This window comes from Octopus sinensis, linkage group LG3 (genome assembly GCF_006345805.1).
Source record: "Octopus sinensis linkage group LG3, ASM634580v1, whole genome shotgun sequence".
NCBI lineage: Eukaryota > Metazoa > Mollusca > Cephalopoda > Octopoda > Octopodidae > Octopus > Octopus sinensis.
In genome coordinates this window covers 146,662,945-146,676,422 of record NC_042999.1, presented here as the reverse complement: position 1 = coordinate 146,676,422, position 13,478 = coordinate 146,662,945, and the positions used below count along the sequence as shown (strand labels likewise).

The 13,478-nt window shown below is 35.9% G+C and overlaps 1 protein-coding gene across 1 annotated transcript in view; it reads left to right on the top strand.

The window, feature by feature from the left end:
* The window catches only part of LOC115209555 (metabotropic glutamate receptor 8-like), a 654,788-nt gene that overhangs the window by 306,831 nt on the left and 334,479 nt on the right, over positions 1–13,478 (top strand). The window lies entirely within an intron of this gene.

Here is a 13,478-nt window from a genome sequence, read left to right as displayed (position 1 = left end):
TATAATGTATCGAAGTGTTCTGATTGGACTGTGACGTATCGTGAACATTATTTGATCTGGACTTGTTGTGTCGTTACTGAACACTGTTATATTGTTACATGCATGTTGTTAAATGCTTTGATCTGTGGTATACCGTATGATGTATTGATTTGTTGTTTGCCTTAAATGTATTTGATGTGTATCAATTGATTGTCGTATAAACTGTTGTTTGAATATAAGCCAGTGTTGCCAGTTGTTGCCTTGCCTCTTTGGGTTGTATCTCGGGTTGTGCCTCTGTATCTCTGTGTTGAGGTTGTGGCAGTATCTATCTGTATCTCCTCTCTCCGCCTCTTTGGGTTCCGTGGCGGAACTTGTGTGAGCCGTTCGGGACGGGCGACGACGGGTGATTCCACCGTAACAATATATTCAACAAGACACTGATTTACCGTTCATCCAATTGGTATTCAGTTGCGTGTTTTTCAAATCTGAAGGCAGCTTGAATGATCAACTATTTTCTTCTCCGATGAGATTGTTCCGCCAAATGTAAAATACAAAAAGGAGGCTATGATATACGTAGCATGCTACAACGATTAGTAAATCTGTCTGTTTCGGAAATACTTTTACTCTTTTATACATATAAGTGCTTGTAAGTGCATCCATACAGGAGTAAATTTTTCAATGGTCTTATACTACATAGCCTGCGATATTTATTTTAGTCTGGAACCCATTTGATAAATCTGTAATGCTAAGATACACCTTGGACAGAAGAAGACACAACATATTAGACTTGTTTACATCGGTGTGTACACGTAAACACAAACACGAACGCACACATGGATGCAAACATATATATATATATACGTGCACACACATGCACACATACATACGCATACGCACACTAACACACACACACACAGACACACACAAACAGAGAGGGAGACAGAAATAGACAGACAAACAGACAGGCAGAAAGACGATTCAAAGAAAAGGGCACTCCACAGATTTTTTAAAGGATAGACACACTGTAAAGAACTCAGGTTTTTAAATCAAAGAAGTGGAAAAGATATTTCTGATTATTTCGAGACATGGTTCCATGAACAAGTTAATCACAACTAGGTGATGTTCGTTTGATTGGGTGACCGGTAACATTGGTTTTTTTTTTTCAAGCAACAGTCATCAGTCCTGACCAATCAGTCCCACATCATGATTTCAATCAGCCAATAAGAAGGAGCCTTACCTAGAAGCTGTTGACTAGCCATTGAGAACAAGCCTTATCTTTGAGCTGTGAAGGCCTTATTAGTTAGAACCATGCATCCGAATGTTCAGGAGTGTTTTCTCACTCCTGGGAAGCATAAGTAATACTACTGATGCGAACGTGTTCAGACGAATAAAATGAAAAGTTTACGAAGTATGCTAAATATTTTTCTTTTTCGTTTTGGACCTGTTTATCTATCTACATCACTTTACGTCTGTGTTTGGTACCTGTGTTTGTTTGTGTGTGTATGTGTGTGCATGTCTGTGTGTGCGCGTGCTTGCGTATGCGCGTGTGTATGTATGTGTGTATATGTATGTATCTGTATAATGCGGGGAATTTGGCAGGATCGTTAAAGTGTCGGATAGAATGTTTCAAGGTTTCTCTTGCAGTTTCAATTCTCTGAGTTCCAATTCCACCGAGAATTTTCCCTTCTGTCTTTCGGCGTTCAGAAAACAAGTACCCTTTCGGGGAAGGAAACTTGCATGCATTTTCAATTGATAAATTATAATGCACATAAACACACACACACATACATACAGACGGATAGACATAAATACATACAGATTATATAAATAACAGAGGAAGAGGGGGTGTGGCAGAGAGAGGAGGGCTTGTGGAATATGAGTAGAAGGAAGTACAATGTACTAACAGTGAACTATTCGGTTCACACTACATCCAAAGTACAGCCACCCCAAATCTCCGGTACTTACTGTACCTTATTAACATCGATCATGTCAAGGAGGAATTTGTTTATAATTCATGAAAGTTTTGATTATATTCGAACTTAAACGAATTATTATAACAATCCTTAATGAAATGGAAATATCGAGTCAGTGTCTCTTCGTTTAGTTAATAAGTGGTCTGCGAACTGCGAATGGATTCAGGAACATTAAGATAACTATTTTGCACATCGTTTTCTCGTTTTGGTTTGTTTTTCAGAACTGTCAGAAGACATCATCAAAGCGTTTCCAGTGGAATATATATCTGCAAGAGTATTTTTATTACAGATTATTACAAGTTCTCTCTGATATCCTCTTGAGAATTTTAAGAGTTTTTGTGTGTAACATCTTCCTCACTAAATGACGACTTCTCTACAGCATTGTGCATTTATAGTTCACACCTCATGTTGGTGCAGTGTTCGATATCGTTAGATTTAGGCACATATTTTCAAAGCATTTGTCTCTCACATTCTATTCTTGTGTGTTGTTCATACAATCAGATATTTAAATTTTACTCTATTCAGATAACATATGAGGTCCATAGCTCCGGATATGTCTCCTTAATTTCTACTACGTTAAGCAGAATAGAAATAGAATCCCCTGTGAGAGTAATCGCCTGTTTCTGGTAGCTTATCTCATAAGAGTTAGTAAACATTTCCGGTATCGAGATATGACGATGGTCATATAATTAATTCTTAGAAATATGCATTCTAAGAAAGACGCCTCCAAGTTAATAAGAACTGTCAAAAATGAATTATTACTGCAATATCTTATCGACTCAGCACACCTTAGTTTCATATGAAAGTTTAAGAGAAATGTTTACTTAACATACACAGCAGCGTAATATATTGTATCAATTCTTTGCCTTTTAAGACCAATCTGTCTTTCATTCAACCTATGTACTGTCAACGAAAGTTAAATTAGAAATGTTTCTTTTCCTTAACAAGATTAATGACAAGTATGATAATTATTAAAAAGACAGTAGATCATTCCACTGGGGCCTTTTAGGTACTACTACATTTAGAAGTATAATTAACGTGAGAAACATTCACATAGTTAATATTTGAATTTAATTTCTGAATGTCAATTATTGAAAATAAAATATACCTGTGCAATTGGTTTAAAAGAATCAAGTCAAGTAGTGAATTACGATTTACAATGGTTCATTTAATTCGCTTTCAATTTACCAATGGGAAAGGTATGACTGTTGCATAATCTTCTTTTCACTTTCAATAAGAATCTAACTCACTTAATCTTGGTAAGAAATCGATTTAAAGAAATAAGATTATAAAAATTTATTTTAATAAAATATTCACGTCCTGATAAGTTTGAACTCTCACTACTATAGAAAAGTTTACTTACCGTTACTCTGTGGGATGTAATAAATATCAACATTGCCACAGGAAGCAGATGAATGTTAAGATACATTTAAAGAATGGTTGTATAAAATGAGCACGTATTAATCAATATATATTGACATTATTGACTTTCAACTGTCAGAACTGCGTTTACAAGTATGTTTTACACACTACAAAATTGACTCTAAAATTGATAAGAAAACAGAATTCTAAATCGTTTGCGTAATGTTCATTGCACCGCACATGAATACATACATTTTGTTGTCGGTAAAATAATCTTGTGTTCATTTCAAAATATTCAATAAATTTATGAGTAAAACGGTGGTTATGCGTCGATGTAAAGTTAGATGATATTTGCGCAAAAAGAATTATAGAAATGTAATTTCGGCTCTATAATGGAGAACAAACAGTCTCTCATGGAAAGCTGGGATCAACATAGCAACATATGCAAGTTAGTTCAGGTTGTTGAACTAACAAGATGACTGTAATGAATATAAAGGTAAATTAAGCAAAAAATATGTTGAATATAAGAATGAGCTGTGTGTGAAACATCGGGAGTTCAACTAGAACCGTAACTAAATATGGCCAAAACAAAATCAACAAAACATTAAGAAACTTTGTCTTTGAAACGCAACCTCAAATGAGAAACAATGAAACATGAGGAAAGAAGCAAACATTACCGAGAGCTGCAGAGCTGTAAATCTAAAATACAAAATAGAAAAGGAACGTAAATTAAAAGCTAAATTCGACAGGAAAAACAAGGGAATAATTGGGAGAGTTAATTAAAAATATGTGTTAACAGTGAATGTCGATATATTAGAGATGTAATAACGAGTTGAACGTAACAGGAGTAATGAAAGTTGAGACAACACCAATAAAAAAATTTGAGTGGAGATGAAATCACAATAAGGAAGCCAGTTATGCTTTTGTTTTATTGTTATGTTGGAAGCAAATGGGAGATGCAATATTATAGTTATTCCAATATATTATACTATATTTACCATGGCTCCAAATGTTATTAGAAGCTGCTATGGGAAAGGAGGAAGACATGTTCAAGTCAGGCCTAACCCGATCCTTGTAACGGAGTCATTTCTGCTAACAGAACCCGATGGAAAATTGTGTCTTTAACTCTGTTAGGCAAAGCGTTAAAGACACAAGGAAATTGATTCATGTAAGGGTTCACCTCAGTAATACAAAAATTTGGCTAAACCATTACAGACGATACATTTTGTGACGTCTCATGATGAAGCGCAGGATATGTCGTGAATTCGTCAGCGCATTCATATATATATATATATATATATATATATGAATGTGTATATGTGTGTGCGTGTGTGTGGTAATAATTTTGATTTCCAACCATATAGTTCCGCTAGTAATCACACCAAAACCATGAATACGCAAAAACACAGACATATACACGCACACACGCACACACACACGTGCGCACACACACACACACACACACCACACACACACACACACACAACACACACACACAGTATATATATATATTATATATATATAATATATATATATAATAGAGAGAGAGCGATGGTTAGATAGATAGATATATAGATAGATAAACAATAGATAGCTACTCTTTATGAAAGCCGCAAGAACATCATACAAAACTGTTACTTAAGTACCACACCCCTCTCTCTCTCTCTCTCCTCTCTCTTTATATATATATATATATATGTCCATATGTATACACACATATACACACCTACGCACGCATATCGTTGCAAATGTTTTCTTTAAAAATGTGTTGCAACCACTTTTCAGCATTTTCCGCAAGATCGGCAAGATCGGCCTCGACGTCCTCTGTTCCTTACCATAGCGTAAAGAGCCGGAAGATTTGTCATTAAGCATTTTGTCCGGTGTGGTACCGATTCGCCAACCATCGCTGTATTTGTTTGCTACCACGCTTAATCAGAACCATTTGAACTCTTCTTTTCAGAGTTAGAGGGATTGAAAATGAGGAAGACAATAATGAGCAGTACCCGAGATAGCGAAAACAGTTTGTTTCTGACATGAAACCCATGACTTTTCCTGCGTCTACCGCTGTTTCGAGGGATCACCGTTCACAGATATCATATTAGTAAATGCGGGAGCAAATGGAATCCAGTTATTCTCTATGACATCAGGACGAAAGCCGATGAGATAGAGAACTGAGAAGTCGAACGTTATTTCCACCAGCATGACACCTGGGAGGTGCTCCCAGCAGCCTTTCTATATCTATCACATTTTCTTGAGTCAGAAAGAGACAAATTAGAGATGGGAAACATTCGGGAACTGATAAAAGGGAAATATTCTTTACTCTTTACTCTTTTACTTGTTTCAGTCATTTGACTGAGGCCATGCTGGAGTACTGCCTTTAGTCGAGCAAATCGATCCCAGGACTTATTCTTTGTAAGCCTAGTACTTATTCTATCGGTCTCTTTTGCCGAACCCCTAAATTACGGGGACGTATACACACCAGCATCAGTTGTCAAGCGATGTTGGGGGGACAAACACAGACACACACACACACCACACATACACACACCACACACATACATACATATACATACATACATATATATATATATATATATATATATATAATATATATTATATATAGAGAGAGAGCGATGGTTGATAGATAGATAGATAGATAGATAGAAAAATAGATAGATACTCTTATGAAAGCCGCAAGAACATCACAAAACTGTTACTTAGAGTAACACCACCCCTCTCTCTCTTCTCTCTTCTCTTTATATATATATATATATATATGTCCATATGTATACACACATATACACACCTACGCACGCATTCGTTGCAAATGTTTTCTTTAAAAATGTGTTGCACAACTTTTCAGCATTTTCCGCAAGATCGGCAAGATCGGCCTCGACGTCTCTGTTCCTTACCATAGCGTAAAGAGCCGGAAGATTTGTCATTAAGCATTTTGTCCGGTGTGGTACCGATTCTGCCAACTCGCTGTATTTGTTTGCTACCACGCTTAATCAGAACCATTTGAACTCTTCTTTTCAGAGTTAGAGGGATTGAAAATGAGGAAGACAATAATGAGCAGTACCCGAGATAGCGAAAACAGTTTGTTTCTGACATGAAACCCATGACTTTTCCTGCGTCTACCGCTGTTTCGAGGGATCACCGTTCACAGATATCATATTAGTAAATGCGGGAGCAAATGGAATCCAGTTATTCTCTATGACATCAGGACGAAAGCCGATGAGAAGAGAACTGAGAAGTCGAACGTTATTTCCACCAGCATGACACCTGGGAGGTGCTCCCAGCAGCCTTTCTATATCTATCACATTTTCTTGAGTCAGAAAGAGACAAATTAGAGATGGGAAACATTCGGGAACTGATAAAAGGGAAAATTCTTTACTCTTTACTCTTTTACTTGTTTCAGTCATTGACTGGGCCATGCTGGAGTACTGCCTTTAGTCGAGCAAATCGATCCCAGGACTTATTCTTTGTAAGCCTAGTACTTATTCTATCGGTCTCTTTTGCCGAACCCCTAAATTACGGGGACGTATACACACCAGCATCGGTTGTCAAACGATGTTGGGGGAACAAACATAGACACACACACACACACATACATACATACATACATATATATATATATATTATATATATATATTATATATATATATATATATATATATATATATATACGACGGGCTTCTTTCAGTTTCCGTCTACCAAATCCACTCACAAGGCTTTGGCCTGCCCGAGGCTATAGTAGAAGACACTTGCCCAAGGTGCCACGCAGTAGGAATGAACCGGAACCATGTGGTTCATAAGCAAGCTACTTACCACGCAGCCATTCCTACGCAAACAGATGAAGAAAAAAAGACAGAACTATTCTATGTTAAAGACATATAAATGTGTTCGAAATCCTTCAAGAAGCACGCAACACCCTGTAGAGTATAAATTTCATTGTACCGCAAAAGATCATCTTCTGTAAAGAAAAAGCTAAAAGAGTATAAAGCAAATACAGTGCAGATAGAAGAGCCTGGTCTCCTATGGGACATAATATGGCAGAAAACCAGTCCAAGAATCGATTGGTATCTAAACAAATAATAGGAAGATGAAGTGAAATGTTTTGACGATCGAATAAAAGATGACGTTTCATAGAAAGTAACACAGACTCATTTTGTAGAAAGTTATTGAATCGGGAGATGTTCTGTTATTAGCTACACTCAATTACTTTTGTGGAAAATTGTGTTACGTGGCTTGTTATATTGACCAGTTATTATTATTGTTAAGGTGGCGAGCTGGAAGTTTTATTAATGCGTTGGAGAAAATGCTAAGCGATATTTCATGTCATAACGTCTGATTTCAAATTCCACCGAAGTCGATGAATTATGTAACAGTGGAACACTGGGGTCGATTTGTTCGACTAGCCCCTTCCCCCAAACTTTCAAACCTTGTGCCTTTAGTAGAAAGAATTATTATTACTCAGTGAGAAAACAGTACATGTCATAAAAGTGACGGTGGTTTATATATATATATATATATATATATACGACTCTCAATATGCCCATCAGGACTACGCACCTGATAGGGATACACCAGGTACATACATCACAACCATATGTGCGCAACACGGTGTTCTCATATCATGATAAATATCGCACGACCTTGCAGGTAGGGGTTCAGTTACAAATCCCTTCAGTTCGAGCGGCCCATCCCGCTGAAAATGTCCCTGAATAAGGTGAACTATTTAAACCCCAAAGAGCTCGCTTACTACCTCTGCTCGTCATCAGAGATGTACATATTGTCAGCCACCAAGAGGCATGCTCAACTGGCTAAGGTGAAGTAAATGGCAAGCAAATCTGTGGTGCTGAGCAGAATATTTACTGTAGCCTATATTTAATAATAAGACAAACATGTATATGATAAGACTTCCAGTCAGTTAATATCAGAAACCATGATAGCCACTGCCTGGCATTGGATCAGGGCATATTATAATTACAATTATGATTCTTCTTATTAGTTTATTGTCTTTGCACAGTTTCTAACACTGGAGATGTATCACAATATCAACTGTTCACTACCAGTGAATAAGGTAGCTCCCTTTATTTTTCAAACACCATCCGAAGTATCGAGCAGTTCCAAGCAGTGCTGTTTTTTGCTAGTGCTCCACCCTTATTGCAACCTTTATTTGTCCCATGTACTTCTCAAGATTTCTGCTCACTGTTCCCAGGGGTCTTCGACAATTATTGGTACTAATACCACCTTTTTCAGAGATCACAACTGCTTAACCGCCCAAGCTAACCTGTCATATCTATCGACTCTTCTTTCTTCCTTATCGCATACCTTGTTGTCAGCTGAGATACTATATCTATGTTCCGGGATCTTTTGGCTTCTTTCTCAATTAACAATATATCTGGTTTCCTATTTTCTATCGCACTGACTTATAAAATCCCATAGGATTTTTGCATTATCATTTTCGATGATGCCTTCGGGTTTATGTTCGTACCACTTTTTCCTCTGTCAAATCCATATTTGTTTCAAAGTGTGTGATGGTCAATACTTGCTATATCATCATGACGTCTCTTATATTCTTTTGGGGCTAGTGGCGTACATTGACTGGCAATATGCCATACGGTTTTACCATTTTGTCCAAAAATTTTCACTTATCACTTTCTGATGTGTTCTGATTTGTTTGTTACACTCACTTGCCGAGACATACCCAGTGTCCTAGGGCGAGTGAAGGATGAAGATGTTACATATGACTGAAAGATTGGGGAGGGTAACTCGCAGGGACAGTAGCGAAATATCTTCATGTATTACAACAGTTACATTTAAATTGATAGGGTTTTTTCTAAAATATGGGCAGTATTTAGCGCTATCTTTTGGATTTCTATGAGACCTGGCTCTCCTGGGATATTATCTAGATATTTCTGACATTCCTTTTTTATCATATCTAGAGCACTCGAAATAACAGGACCAGTTCTCACCTTAAGATGCCATATCTGTTGCACTTCAGTTTCCAGGGCCTTATATTTACTTAATTTGTCAAATTCCTTTACAGTGGGAACACTTACATCTCACATATTATTATCATCATCGTCATCATCATCATCATCATCATCATCATCATCGTCGTCGTCGTCGTAATCATCATCATCATCATCACCATCCCTATTACCGCCGTCTTAGCGAAGGCAGAGGTATTGTTTTCAGTCGTGTTTCTTTGTTTGTTTGCTTGTTTGCTTATTTGTTTGTCCGTGAACAATATATCATTATTATTATTATTATTATTATTATATTATTATTATTATTATTATTATTATTATTATTATTATTATATTATTATCATTATTATTGTTATTATCATTATTATTATTATTATTATTACTATTATTATTATTATTACTATTATTATTACTATTATTATTATTGTTATTATTATTATTGTGGTTGTTGTTGCTGTTGGTGGTGGTGATAGTAGTAGTAGTAGTAGTAGTAGTAGTAGTAGTAGTAGTAGTTGGTGTTGTCGTTTTCGCTCAGGTGTAGTTGTGAATCAATGAAACATAACGGATATTAATGGCACTAAAAGCAAGATGAAAAATGGCTGTTCCGTTATTATATGTAGTGGGAGTGAGTGAAAGGAACGATGCAAGGTTTCTCCCATTAATGTCAGAAGCGCCTCAGAAGATAAAGAGGAAAAATATTCATAAAGTTTCGCTACCTTTATAGCTATAAATTTCCAGTTTCTTTTGCATACATGGAATTCTTTATTGTTCTGGCTCTGAACAAACGTGTTTGTAAAATGTCGAACAGAAAAAAAAAAAAACAGTAAAACAAAAAAGAATTACTACTAACGGTTCTGTTATTGAAGCATTGATCATTATAATGATAATACGGTACTGGAGCCAGGGCGGATGAAGTAGATGAGAAACGGGAAGATGGTTGTGAGAATATTGATAAGGATTGTGAATCTGTTCATATGGTTATTGCTGTGAACATGTTAATTAGGATATCTCAGTAATTATGTTTACGAGCATATCGCAATAGTTGTGTTAAAGTGTATAGGATTATGTATATACCGTTGCGTGTATCATTGTAAATATGTTGGTTGAGATATCCATCGTAATTACGTTGATTAGAGGTTTGCTATAGCTCCGTTGATGAAAGCATCACTGGTATTAAGTTAATAGGTATACCGTCAGTTATATACCACCAGAGTATATACGCCAGCTACAATCAATTATCGACACGTTATATAGCTCAGGAGATGCTTATAATAAAGTATTACTTTCACATCCGATATGATGCACCTGCAGTAACCGAGGCATGCTAGACGGCATCCAAAAGCTGGTCAGTTGACTGGTTGGTTGAAGTAACTCAGTAACACGTTCGCTCCCGCCTTTGGCTTTCAGATATACTATTTTCTCTGAGTTTTCTATCACAAATTTAATGGCCTCTGCTTCAAGGGACTGTATTGGCCCATGCCATCTCCCTTCAGACTTACTTGACTCACGTATCTCTTCTTCTGTTATGACATTTGCTATTTCCAGTCACAGTAATCAATTACTCCAATTCTCCGTAAATGGATCGTTGTCTCTCTGGAATTCTCTCCCTGCTCATATCTTTCCCGTAAATGTTGCAAATAGGCAAGGGAACCATTAACAGTTAGAATTTCACAGCTCCCGGAGGGTTGCAACAGCTATGCCCCACCCCCGCCGCTTCCCCCACTTCCAGCAAGCAAAAACAATGATCATACGAGAAATCATCAGAGATATATACTTAATATTTTTCCAATATAAATTTGTTTACGTAGTATAAAATGACTCGCATTACTTTACTGATAAACCCGCTTTATTATGATTAAATTATTAAATTCTCTAGGATAATAACTGAGCCAAATTAGGATGAGAGGAGAGAGAACGAAAGAGAGAGAGAGAGAGAGAGAGAGAGAGAGAGAGAGAGAGAGAGCGAGAGAGAGACAGCAACTTCTGATGGATAACTCATCCTTTGAATTTGCAGCTAAAATTCCTTCAAATAACACTCTACTACCAAGAGATAAAGGAAATTCTCAACTCAGTTGCTTGGCGTATTAAGTTTGCCAGTCGAAACGCCGTATGGTCATTAGCAAATAAGCCAGTGTTAACATGACCATTCTACTTCAGACATAGTAGTCAACTATTCTTCGAATCACTTACAACTGTTTAAAAGCAGGCTCGATCATTAAAACAATGAAATACTTGATGCACTATGAAATAAAGTGATCAATGCTCTTATTTTGTTATTTTATATAGTACGAAAACAAACCTGAATAAGCAGAATGATATACACAAACATTTCAGCCTTGTCCACCCACTCAATATTTCTCTTTATCAAAGCCTACATTATCCAACACGAACTTTCTTTTATTACCAAACAGTAGCGTGTGATCTAATAATAAATGGCTGCTTTTTCTAGTAAGGATGTCGACTACTTAGAAATATACTTCGCTGGTCAATTCATTCTGGCTGATTCTAAATCGTCTCTAAATACAGCAACACAACCATAAGTTTATTTCGATTGAAATGTTATCTAAAACATTACGGTTCTTGAAGCCATAATTGATTTATGGCTTAACAGTGAACGGCTTCACTCAATAAAAACACAAGACAAAACTGAAGATGCAATAAAATTACTCGATAGTCATTATGAATGGACATTTAAAATATAAGAAGTGCATCTTTCTTCAATTTATTATTTGGCTTTTGTTCTCTTTGTTAATATTTTATGGACAGTTAACAAAGGATTAGTCAGAGATATTGCCTATCAGCTAAAAGTTTCGTTTGCCAGCATCTTACTTACATATTATGCTTGAAATTCAATACTTACGAGCTAGCCTCGTTAAATGAATGGTATTCCAAGTGTCGACATGAACTTTTTCAAGATCGATACCAATAAAAAACAATTATATATATATATATATTCTGATTGCCTCCTTTTTTTCAATATACAATATCTGTACACAACTTCAAACACTCTATACATACATACATACATATATATATATATATTATATATATATATATATATATATATATATATATGCATACACACACACATATGCATATATATATAAATATATATATATATGATTGCATGTATGTATATGTATGTACATACTCTCACTGCCTCCTTTTTCTCAATATACAATACCTGTATACCACTTCAAGCACTCTATACATACATATATGTGTATGTGTGTATTTGTGTGTGTGTATATATACGCACTCACGCACTAAGTGTTACTTGCACACATGTGTATTAGAATACGCGCACATATAGAAATACGCAGACACACATATATATGCACACTCACGCATCGTGTCCGTGTGTGGGGAGTGCGCGTGCGTGTTTACGCATATCTTTATGTCTATGTATGTTTGTATGTATGGATGTCATCATTATGTTTCATTTCAATATGTATGCATGTAAGTATATGTATTACTGATTAATTAGCGAATGTAAATTAAACAAATAATTGTGAGTCTGAAAATTTTTTGTTTCGGAACGAAAAGAAACATACGCACAGGCACGTTCAATCAAAGTCATGCATAAAAAAATATAGACAATGTGTTCACATTTGTTAAATCTTGATAAATTCTAGGCACGAATTACTATTGTAACTTACTGTTATTATGTACTAGATATAATTTTCTTAATTTAAATGTCAAGACATATAAAATAATGAATAAGCTGAACTGATAACACCAACCTTATGGGCGGAAAACTGTTTAACTATTTACCAACTTCGATGTTTATCCATTTGCTGTTTTAGCGTCAATAAGCGATATTCAAACAGCTCTCGTTTGTCTAATAAACTTGCCTTATAATATAAAGGCCATTAATTACCGTGCAAGGCAGTGAGCAATTCGTAGATTGTCGCGCCAATTAACAGATCATTGCGTTTTCAATAGTTAATTACGTGACATATGGTATTGGTTCAATGCATTTGCTATTTCAGTGCCACCTCATGTTGAGTAAATAGTTATGTGTAGTACGTATTGATTTCTAACTTTTGCGCAGGTAGTAAATATTGATTTCTAAGTTTTGAGATAGCAAACAGTCGAATATATCAATTCTAGTACGTATTCTACAAAACACTAGAATAATTGGAAAGGAAAATCGATCCCGTCTGTA